The sequence below is a fragment of the Haliotis cracherodii genome, unplaced genomic scaffold (assembly GCF_022045235.1).
Source record: "Haliotis cracherodii isolate W230 unplaced genomic scaffold, xgHalCrac1.p SCAF_10, whole genome shotgun sequence".
Taxonomy (NCBI): Eukaryota; Metazoa; Mollusca; class Gastropoda; order Lepetellida; family Haliotidae; genus Haliotis; species Haliotis cracherodii.
Window position 1 is genome coordinate 23,340,446 of NW_027266265.1, and position 13,221 is coordinate 23,353,666.

Below are 13,221 nucleotides of genomic sequence, written 5' to 3' on the forward strand. Positions count from 1 at the left end.
CTCAAAAGTATAATTCTTAGAATACAAATATTTGGTGTGTGGATGCATTCTTATATGACCGACACTCATGAAAAAAATTGGCGCAATTCCATCAAAAATCATGACTTGAGGTCAAGAACAAACAGAACTGAACATGCATCAGTGTTTTGAACTTTTTCATAAGCATGACTTTTACACGATGGGAGCTATCCTCAAAAGTATAATTCTTAGAATACAAATATTTGGAGTGTGGATGCATTCTTATATGACCGACACTCATGAAAAAAATTGGCGCAATTCCATCAAAAATCATGACTTGAGGTCAAGGACAAACAGAACTGAACATGCATCAGTGTTTTGAACTTTTTCACCAGCATGACTTTTACACGATTGGAGCTATCCTCAAAAGTATAATTCTTAGAATACAAATATTTGGTGTGTGGATGCATTCTTATATGACCGACACTCATGAAAAAAATTGGCGCAATTCCATCAAAATTCATGACTTGAGGTCAAGAACAAACAGAACTGAACATGCATCAGTGTTTTGAACTTTTTCATAAGCATGACTTTTACACGATGGGAGCTATCCTCAAAAGTATAATTCTTAGAATACAAATATTTGGTGTGTGGGTGCATTCTTATATGGCCGACACTGATGAACAAAATTGGCGCAATTCCATCAAAAATCATGACTTGAGGTCAAGAACAAACAGAACTGAACATGCATCAGTGTTTTGAACTTTTTCATAAGCATGACTTTTACACGATGGGAGCTATCCTCAAAAGTATAATTCTTAGAATACAAATATTTGGTGTGTGGATGCATTCTTATATGACCGACACTCATGAAAAAAATTGGCGCAATTCCATCAAAAATCATGACTTGAGGTCAAGGACAAACAGAACTGAACATGCATCAGTGTTTTGAACTTTTTCACCAGCATGACTTTTACACGATTGGAGCTATCCTCAAAAGTATAATTCTTAGAATACAAATATTTGGTGTGTGGATGCATTCTTATATGACCGACACTCATGAAAAAAATTGGCGCAATTCCATCAAAAATCATGACTTGAGGTCAAGAACAAATAGAACTGAACATGCATCAGTGTTTTGAACTTTTTCATAAGCATGACTTTTACACGATGGGAGCTATCCTCAAAAGTATAATTCTTAGAATACAAATATTTGGAGTGTGGATGCATTGTTATATAACCGACACTCATGAAAAAAATTGGCGCAATTCCATCAAAATTCATGACTTGAGGTCAAGAACAAACAGAACTGAACATGCATCAGTGTTTTGAACTTTTTCATAAGCATGACTTTTACACGATGGGAGCTATCCTCAAAAGTATAATTCTTAGAATACAAATATTTGGTGTGTGGATGCATTCTTATATGACCGACACTCAAGAAACAAATTGGCGCAATTCCATCAAAAATCATGACTTGAGGTCAAGAACAAACAGAACTGAACATGCATCAGTGTTTTGAACTTTTTCATAAGCATTACTTTTACATGCTGGGAGCTATCCTCAAAAGTATAATTGTTAGAATACAAATATTTGGTGTGTGGATGCATTCTTATATGGCCGACACTCATGAAAAAAATTGGCGCAATTCCATCAAATATCATGACTTGAAGTCAAGAACAAACAGAACTGAACATGCATCAGTGTTTTGAACTTTTTCATAAGCATGACTTTTACACGATGGGAGCTATCCTCAAAAGTATAATTCTTAGAATACAAATATTTGGTGTGTGGATGCATTCTTATATGACCGACACTCATGAAAAAAATTGGCGCAATTCCATCAAAAACCATGACTTGAGGTCAAGGACAAACAGAACTGAACATGCATCAGTGTTTTGAACTTTTTCATAAGCATGACTTTTACACGATGGGAGCTATCCTCAAAAGAATAATTCTTAGAATACAAATATTTGGTGTGTGGATGCATTCTTATATGACCGACACTCATGAAACAAATTGGCGCAATTCCATCAAAAATCATGACTTGAGGTCAAGGACAAACAGAACTGAACATGCATCAGTGTTTTTGAACTTTTTCACCAGCATGACTTTTACACGATGGGAGCTATCCTCAAAAGTATAATTCTTAGAATACAAATATTTGGTGTGTGGATGCATTCTTATATGACCGACACTCATGAAAAAAATTGGCGCAATTCCATCAAAATTCATGACTTGAGGTCAAGAACAAACAGAACTGAACTGAACATGCATCAGTGTTTTGAACTTTTTCATAAGCATGACTTTTACACGATGGGAGCTATCCTCAAAAGTATAATTCTTAGAATACAAATATTTGGTGTGTGGATGCATTCTTATATGACCGACACTCATGAAAAAAATTGGCGCAATTCCATCAAAAATCATGACTTGAGGTCAAGGACAAACAGAACTGAACATGCATCAGTGTTTTGAACTTTTTCATAAGCATGACTTTTACACGATGGGAGCTATCCTCAAAAGTATAATTCTTAGAATACAAATATTTGGTGTGTGGATGCATTCTTATATGACCGACACTCATGAAAAAAATTGGCGCAATTCCATCAAAATTCATGACTTGAGGTCAAGAACAAACAGAATTGAACATGCATCAGTGTTTTGAACTTTTTCATAAGCATTACTTTTACACGATGGGAGCTATCCTCAAAAGTATAATTCTTAGAATACAAATATTTGGTGTGTGGATGCATTCTTATATGGCCGACACTCATGAAACAAATTGGCGCAATTCCATCGAATATCATGACTTGAAGTCAAGAACAAACAGAACTGAACATGCATCAGTGTTTTGAACTTTTTCATAAGCATGACTTTTACACGATGGGAGCTATCCTCAAAAGTATAATTCTTAGAATACAAATATTTGGTGTGTGGATGCATTCTTATATGACCGACACTCATGAAAAAAATTGGCGCAATTCCATCAAAAATCATGACTTGAGGTCAAGGACAAACAGAACTGAACATGCATCAGTGTTTTGAACTTTTTCATAAGCATGACTTTTACACGATGGGAGCTATCCTCAAAAGAATAATTCTTAGAATACAAATATTTGGTGTGTGGATGCATTCTTATATGACCGACACTCATGAAAAAAATTGGCGCAATTCCATCAAAAATCATGACTTGAGGTCAAGGACAAACAGAACTGAACATGCATCAGTGTTTTGAACTTTTTCATAAGCATTACTTTTACACGATGGGAGCTATCCTCAAAAGTATAATTCTTAGAATACAAATATTTGGTGTGTGGATGCATTCGTATATGACCGACACTCATGAAAAAAATTGGCGCAATTCCATCAAAAATCATGACTTGAGGTCAAGAACAAACAGAACTGAACATGCATCAGTGTTTTGAACTTTTTCATAAGCATGACTTTTACACGATGGGAGCTATCTTCAAAAGTATAATTCTTAGAATACAAATATTTGGTGTGTGGATGCATTCTTATATGGCCGACACTCATGAAAAAACTTGGCGCAATTCCATCAAAAATCATGACTTGAGGTCAAGAACAAACAGAACTGAACATGCATCAGTGTTTTGAACTTTTTCACCAGCAGGACTTTTACACGATTGGAGCTATCCTCAAAAGTATAATTCTTAGAATACAAATATTTGGTGTGTGGATGCCTTCTTATATGACCGACACTCATGAAAAAAATTGGCGCAATTCCATCAAAAATCATGACTTGAGGTCAAGGACAAAAAGAACTGAACATGCATCAGTGTTTGGAACTTTTTCACCAACATGATTTTTACACGATGGGAGCTATCCTCAAAAGTATAATTCTTAGAATATAAATATTTGGTGTGTGGATGCATTCTTATATGACCGACACTCATGAAAAAAATTGGCGCAATTCCATCAAAAATCATGACTTGAGGTCAAGAACAAAAAGAACTGAACATGCATCAGTGTTTTGAACTTTTTCATAAGCATGACTTTTACACGATGGGAGCTATCCTCAAAAGTATAATTCTTAGAATACAAATATTTGGTGTGTGGATGCATTCTTATATGACCAACACTCAAGAAAAAAATTGGCGCAATTCCATGAAAAATCATGACTTGAGGTCAAGAACAAACAGAACTGAACATGCATTAGTGTTTTGAACTTTTTCATAAGCATGACTTTTACACGATGGGAGCTATCCTCAAAAGTATAATTCTTAGAATACAAATATTTGGTGTGTGGATGTATTCTTATATGACCGACACTCATGAAAAAAATTGGCGCAATTCCATCAAAAATCATGACTTGAGGTCAAGAACAAACAGAACTGAAAATGCATCAGTGTTTTGAACTTTTTCATAAGAATGACTTTTACACGATGGGAGCTATCTTCAAAAGTATAATTCTTAGAATACAAATATTTGGTGTGTGGATGCATTCTTATATGGCCGACGCTCATGAAAAAAATTGGCGCAATTCCATCAAAAATCATGACTTGAGGTCAAGAACAAAAAGAACTGAACATGCATCAGTGTTTTGAACTTTTTCATAAGCATGACTTTTACACGATGGGAGCTATCCTGAAAAGTATCATTGTTAGAATATAAATATTTGGTGTGTGGATGTATTCTTATATGACCAACACTCAAGAAAAAAATTGGCGCAATTCCATGAAAAATCATGACTTGAGGTCAAGAACAAACAGAACTGAACATGCATCAGTGTTTTGAACTTTTTCATAAGCATGACTTTTACACGATGGGAGCTATCCTCAAAAGTATAATTCTTAGAATACAAATATTTGGTGTGTGGATGCATTCTTATATGACCGACACTCATGAAAAAAATTGGCGCAATTCCATCAAAAATCATGACTTGAGGTCAAGAACAAACAGAACTGAACATGCATCAGTGTTTTGAACTTTTTCATAAGAATGACTTTTACACGATGGGAGCTATCTTCAAAAGTATAATTCTTAGAATACAAATATTTGGTGTGTGGATGAATTCTTATATGGCCGACGCTCATGAAAAAAATTGGCGCAATTCCATCAAAAATCATGACTTGAGGTCAAGAACAAACAGAACTGAACATGCATCAGTGTTTTGAACTTTTTCATAAGAATGACTTTTACACGATGGGAGCTATCTTCAAAAGTATAATTCTTAGAATACAAATATTTGGTGTGTGGATGCATTCTTATATGACCGACACTCATGAAAAAAATTAGCGCAATTCCATCAAAAATCATGACTTGAGGTCAAGAACAAACAGAACTGAACATGCATCAGTGTTTTGAACATTTTCACAAGCATGACTTTTACACGATGGGAGCTATCCTCAAAAGAATAATTCTTAGAATACAAATATTTGGTGTGTGGATGCATTCTTATATGACCGACACTCATGAAAAAAATTGGCGCAATTCCATCAAAAATCATGACTTGAGGTCAAGAACAAACAGAACTGAACATGCATCAGTGTTTTGAACTTTTTCATAAGCATTACTTTTACACGATGGGAGCTATCCTCAAAAGTATAATTCTTAGAATACAAATATTTGGTGTGTGGATGCATTCTTATATGACCAACACTCAAGAAAAAAATTGGCGCAATTCCATGAAAAATCATGACTTGAGGTCAAGAACAAACAGAACTGAACATGCATTAGTGTTTTGAACTTTTTCATAAGCATGACTTTTACACGATGGGAGCTATCCTCAAAAGTATAATTCTTAGAATACAAATATTTGGTGTGTGGATGCATTCTTATATGACCGACACTCATGAAAAAAATTGGCGCAATTCCATCAAAAATCATGACTTGAGGTCAAGGACAAAAAGAACTGAACATGCATCAGTGTTTGGAACTTTTTCACCAACATGACTTTTACACGATGGGAGCTATCCTCAAAAGTATAATTCTTAGAATACAAATATTTGGTGTGTGGATGCATTCTTATATGACCGACACTCATGAAACAAATTGGCGCAATTCCATCAAAAATCATGACTTGAGGTCAAGAACAAACAGAACTGAACATGCATCAGTGTTTTGAACTTTTTCATAAGCATGACTTTTACACGATGGGAGCTATCCTCAAAAGTATAATTCTTAGAATACAAATATTTGGTGTGTGGATGCATTCTTATATGACCGACACTCATGAAAAAAATTGGCGCAATTCCATCAAAAATCATGACTTGAGGTCAAGAACAAACAGAACTGAACATGCATCAGTGTTTTGAACTTTTTCATAAGCATTACTTTTACACGATGGGAGCTATCCTCAAAAGTATAATTCTTAGAATACAAATATTTGGTGTGTGGATGCATTCTTATATGACCAACACTCAAGAAAAAAATTGGCGCAATTCCATGAAAAATCATGACTTGAGGTCAAGAACAAACAGAACTGAACATGCATTAGTGTTTTGAACTTTTTCATAAGCATGACTTTTACACGATGGGAGCTATCCTCAAAAGTATAATTCTTAGAATACAAATATTTGGTGTGTGGATGCATTCTTATATGACCGACACTCATGAAAAAAATTGGCGCAATTCCATCAAAAATCATGACTTGAGGTCAAGGACAAAAAGAACTGAACATGCATCAGTGTTTGGAACTTTTTCACCAACATGACTTTTACACGATTGGAGCTATCCTCAAAAGTATAATTCTTAGAATACAAATATTTGGTGTGTGGATGCATTCTTATATGACCGACACTCATGAAACAAATTGGCGCAATTCCATCAAAAATCATGACTTGAGGTCAAGAACAAACAGAACTGAACATGCATCAGTGTTTTGAACTTTTTCATAAGCATGACTTTTACACGATGGGAGCTATCCTCAAAAGTATAATTCTTAGAATACAAATATTTGGTGTGTGGATGCATTCTTATATGACCGACACTCATGAAAAAAATTGGCGCAATTCCATCAAAAATCATGACTTGAGGTCAAGAACAAACAGAACTGAACATGCATCAGTGTTTTGAACTTTTTCATAAGCATGACTTTTACACGATGGGAGCTATCCTCAAAAGAATAATTCTTAGAATACAAATATTTGGTGTGTGGATGCATTCTTATATGACCGACACTCATGAAAAAAATTGGCGCAATTCCATCAAAAATCATGACTTGAGGTCAAGGACAAACAGAACTGAACATGCATCAGTGTTTTGAACTTTTTCATAAGCATGACTTTTACACGATGGGAGCTATCCTCAAAAGAATAATTCTTAGAATACAAATATTTGGTGTGTGGATGCATTCTTATATGACCGACACTCATGAAACAAATTGGCGCAATTCCATCAAAAATCATGACTTGAGGTCAAGGACAAACAGAACTGAACATGCATCAGTGTTTTGAACATTTTCACCAGCATGACTTTTACACGATGGGAGCTATCCTCAAAAGTATAATTCTTAGAATACAAATATTTGGTGTGTGGATGCAATTGGCGCAATTCCATCAAAATTCATGACTTGAGGTCAAGAACAAACAGAACTGAACATGCATCAGTGTTTTGAACTTTTTCATAAGCATTACTTTTACACGATGGGAGCTATCCTCAAAAGTATAATTCTTAGAATACAAATATTTGGTGTGTGGATGCATTCGTATATGACCGACACTCATGAAAAAAATTGGCGCAATTCCATCAAAAATCATGACTTGAGGTCAAGGACAAACAGAACTGAACATGCATCAGTGTTTTGAACTTTTTCATAAGCATGACTTTTACACGATGGGAGCTATCCTCAAAAGTATAATTCTTAGAATACAAATATTTGGTGTGTGGATGCATTCTTATATGGCCGACACTCATGAAAAAACTTGGCGCAATTCCATCAAAAATCATGACTTGAGGTCAAGAACAAACAGAACTGAACATGCATCAGTGTTTTGAACTTTTTCACCAGCAGGACTTTTACACGATGGGAGCTATCCTCAAAAGTATAATTCTTAGAATACAAATATTTGGTGTGTGGATGCCTTCTTATATGACCGACACTCATGAAAAAAATTGGCGCAATTCCATCAAAAATCATGACTTGAGGTCAAGGACAAAAAGAACTGAACATGCATCAGTGTTTGGAACTTTTTCACCAACATGACTTTTACACGATGGGAGCTATCCTCAAAAGTATAATTCTTAGAATATAAATATTTGGTGTGTGGATGCATTCTTATATGACCGACACTCATGAAACAAATTGGCGCAATTCCATCAAAAATCATGACTTGAGGTCAAGAACAAAAAGAACTGAACATGCATCAGTGTTTTGAACTTTTTCATAAGCATGACTTTTACACGATGGGAGCTATCCTCAAAAGTATAATTCTTAGAATACAAATATTTGGTGTGTGGATGCATTCTTATATGACCAACACTCATGAAAAAAATTGGCGCAATTCCATCAAAAATCATGACTTGAGGTCAAGGACAAACAGAACTGAACATGCATCAGTGTTTTGAACTTTTTCATAAGCATGACTTTTACACGATGGGAGCTATCCTCAAAAGTATAATTCTTAGAATACAAATATTTGGTGTGTGGATGCATTCTTATATGGCCGACACTCATGAAAAAACTTGGCGCAATTCCATCAAAAATCATGACTTGAGGTCAAGAACAAACAGAACTGAACATGCATCAGTGTTTTGAACTTTTTCACCAGCATGACTTTTACACGATTGGAGCTATCCTCAAAAGTATAATTCTTAGAATACAAATATTTGGTGTGTGGATGCCTTCTTATATGACCGACACTCATGAAAAAAATTGGCGCAATTCCATCAAAAATCATGACTTGAGGTCAAGGACAAAAAGAACTGAACATGCATCAGTGTTTGGAACTTTTTCACCAACATGACTTTTACACGATGGGAGCTATCCTCAAAAGTATAATTCTTAGAATATAAATATTTGGTGTGTGGATGCATTCTTATATGACCGACACTCATGAAACAAATTGGCGCAATTCCATCAAAAATCATGACTTGAGGTCAAGAACAAAAAGAACTGAACATGCATCAGTGTTTTGAACTTTTTCATAAGCATGACTTTTACACGATGGGAGCTATCCTCAAAAGTATAATTCTTAGAATACAAATATTTGGTGTGTGGATGCATTCTTATATGACCAACACTCAAGAAAAAAATTGGCGCAATTCCATCAAAAATCATGACTTGAGGTCAAGAACAAACAGAACTGAACATGCATCAGTGTTTTGAACTTTTTCATAAGCATGACTTTTACACGATGGGAGCTATCCTCAAAAGTATAATTCTTAGAATACAAATATTTGGTGTGTGGATGCATTCTTATATGACCGACACTCATGAAAAAAATTGGCGCAATTCCATCAAAAATCATGACTTGAGGTCAAGAACAAACAGAACTGAACATGCATCAGTGTTTTGAACTTTTTCATAAGAATGACTTTTACACGATGGGAGCTATCTTCAAAAGTATAATTCTTAGAATACAAATATTTGGTGTGTGGATGCATTCTTATATGGCCGACGCTCATGAAAAAAATTGGCGCAATTCCATCAAAAATCATGACTTGAGGTCAAGAACAAAAAGAACTGAACATGCATCAGTGTTTTGAACTTTTTCATAAGCATGACTTTTACACGATGGGAGCTATCCTGAAAAGTATCATTGTTAGAATATAAATATTTGGTGTGTGGATGCATTCTTATATGACCAACACTCAAGAAAAAAATTGGCGCAATTCCATGAAAAATCATGACTTGAGGTCAAGAACAAACAGAACTGAACATGCATCAGTGTTTTGAACTTTTTCATAAGCATGACTTTTACACGATGGGAGCTATCTTCAAAAGTATAATTCTTAGAATACAAATATTTGGTGTGTGGATGCATTCTTATATGACCGACACTCATGAAAAAAATTGGCGCAATTCCATCAAAAATCATGACTTGAGGTCAAGAACAAACAGAACTGAACATGCATCAGTGTTTTGAACTTTTTCATAAGAATGACTTTTACACGATGGGAGCTATCTTCAAAAGTATAATTCTTAGAATACAAATATTTGGTGTGTGGATGCATTCTTATAAGGCCGACGCTCATGAAAAAAATTGGCGCAATTCCATCAAAAATCATGACTTGAGGTCAAGAACAAACAGAACTGAACATGCATCAGTGTTTTGAACTTTTTCATAAGCATGACTTTTACACGATGGGAGCTATCCTCAAAAGTATAATTCTTAGAATACAAATATTTGGTGTGTGGATGCCTTCTTATATGACCGACACTCATGAAAAAAATTGGCGCAATTCCATCAAAAATCATGACTTGAGGTCAAGGACAAAAAGAACTGAACATGCATCAGTGTTTTGAACTTTTTCACCAACATGACTTTTACACGATGGGAGCTATCCTCAAAAGTATAATTCTTAGAATACAAATATTTGGTGTGTGGATGCATTCTTATATGACCGACACTCATTAAACAAATTGGCGCAATTCCATAAAAAATCATGACTTGAGGTCAAGAACAAACAGAACTGAACATGCATCAGTGTTTTGAACTTTTTCATAAGCATGACTTTTACACGATGGGAGCTATCCTCAAAAGTATAATTCTTAGAATACAAATATTTGGTGTGTGGATGCATTCTTATATGACCGACACTCATGAAAAAAATTGGCGCAATTCCATCAAAAATCATGACTTGAGGTCAAGAACAAACAGAACTGAACATGCATCAGTGTTTTGAACTTTTTCACCAGCATGACTTTTACACGATGGGAGCTATCCTGAAAAGTATCATTGTTAGAATACAAATATTTGGTGTGTGGATGCATTCTTATATGACCGACACTCAAGAAAAAAATTGGCGCAATTCCATCAAAAATCATGACTTGAGGTCAAGAACAAAGAGAACTGAACATGCATCAGTGTTTTGAACTTTTTCATAAGCATGACTTTTACACGATGGGAGCTATCCTCAAAAGTATAATTCTTAGAATACAAATATTTGGTGTGTGGATGCATTCTTATATGGCCGACACTCATGAAAAAACTTGGCGCAATTCCATCAAAAATCATGACTTGAGGTCAAGAACAAACAGAACTGAACATGCATCAGTGTTTTGAACTTTTTCACCAGCAGGACTTTTACACGATGGGAGCTATCCTCAAAAGTATAATTCTTAGAATACAAATATTTGGTGTGTGGATGCCTTCTTATATGACCGACACTCATGAAAAAAATTGGCGCAATTCCATCAAAAATCATGACTTGAGGTCAAGGACAAAAAGAACTGAACATGCATCAGTGTTTGGAACTTTTTCACCAACATGACTTTTACACGATGGGAGCTATCCTCAAAAGTATAATTCTTAGAATATAAATATTTGGTGTGTGGATGCATTCTTATATGACCGACACTCATGAAACAAATTGGCGCAATTCCATCAAAAATCATGACTTGAGGTCAAGAACAAAAAGAACTGAACATGCATCAGTGTTTTGAACTTTTTCATAAGCATGACTTTTACACGATGGGAGCTATCCTCAAAAGTATAATTCTTAGAATACAAATATTTGGTGTGTGGATGCATTCTTATATGACCAACACTCATGAAAAAAATTGGCGCAATTCCATCAAAAATCATGACTTGAGGTCAAGGACAAACAGAACTGAACATGCATCAGTGTTTTGAACTTTTTCATAAGCATGACTTTTACACGATGGGAGCTATCCTCAAAAGTATAATTCTTAGAATACAAATATTTGGTGTGTGGATGCATTCTTATATGGCCGACACTCATGAAAAAACTTGGCGCAATTCCATCAAAAATCATGACTTGAGGTCAAGAACAAACAGAACTGAACATGCATCAGTGTTTTGAACTTTTTCACCAGCATGACTTTTACACGATTGGAGCTATCCTCAAAAGTATAATTCTTAGAATACAAATATTTGGTGTGTGGATGCCTTCTTATATGACCGACACTCATGAAAAAAATTGGCGCAATTCCATCAAAAATCATGACTTGAGGTCAAGGACAAAAAGAACTGAACATGCATCAGTGTTTGGAACTTTTTCACCAACATGACTTTTACACGATGGGAGCTATCCTCAAAAGTATAATTCTTAGAATATAAATATTTGGTGTGTGGATGCATTCTTATATGACCGACACTCATGAAAAAAATTGGCGCAATTCCATCAAAAATCATGACTTGAGGTCAAGAACAAAAAGAACTGAACATGCATCAGTGTTTTGAACTTTTTCATAAGCATGACTTTTACACGATGGGAGCTATCCTCAAAAGTATAATTCTTAGAATACAAATATTTGGTGTGTGGATGCATTCTTATATGACCAACACTCAAGAAAAAAATTGGCGCAATTCCATCAAAAATCATGACTTGAGGTCAAGAACAAACAGAACTGAACATGCATCAGTGTTTTGAACTTTTTCATAAGCATGACTTTTACACGATGGGAGCTATCCTCAAAAGTATAATTCTTAGAATACAAATATTTGGTGTGTGGATGCATTCTTATATGACCGACACTCATGAAAAAAATTGGCGCAATTCCATCAAAAATCATGACTTGAGGTCAAGAACAAACAGAACTGAACATGCATCAGTGTTTTGAACTTTTTCATAAGAATGACTTTTACACGATGGGAGCTATCTTCAAAAGTATAATTCTTAGAATACAAATATTTGGTGTGTGGATGCATTCTTATATGGCCGACGCTCATGAAAAAAATTGGCGCAATTCCATCAAAAATCATGACTTGAGGTCAAGAACAAAAAGAACTGAACATGCATCAGTGTTTTGAACTTTTTCATAAGCATGACTTTTACACGATGGGAGCTATCCTGAAAAGTATCATTGTTAGAATATAAATATTTGGTGTGTGGATGCATTCTTATATGACCAACACTCAAGAAAAAAATTGGCGCAATTCCATGAAAAATCATGACTTGAGGTCAAGAACAAACAGAACTGAACATGCATCAGTGTTTTGAACTTTTTCATAAGCATGACTTTTACACGATGGGAGCTATCTTCAAAAGTATAATTCTTAGAATACAAATATTTGGTGTGTGGATGCATTCTTATATGACCGACACTCATGAAAAAAATTGGCGCAATTCCATCAAAAATCATGACTTGAGGTCAAGAACAAACAGAACTGAACA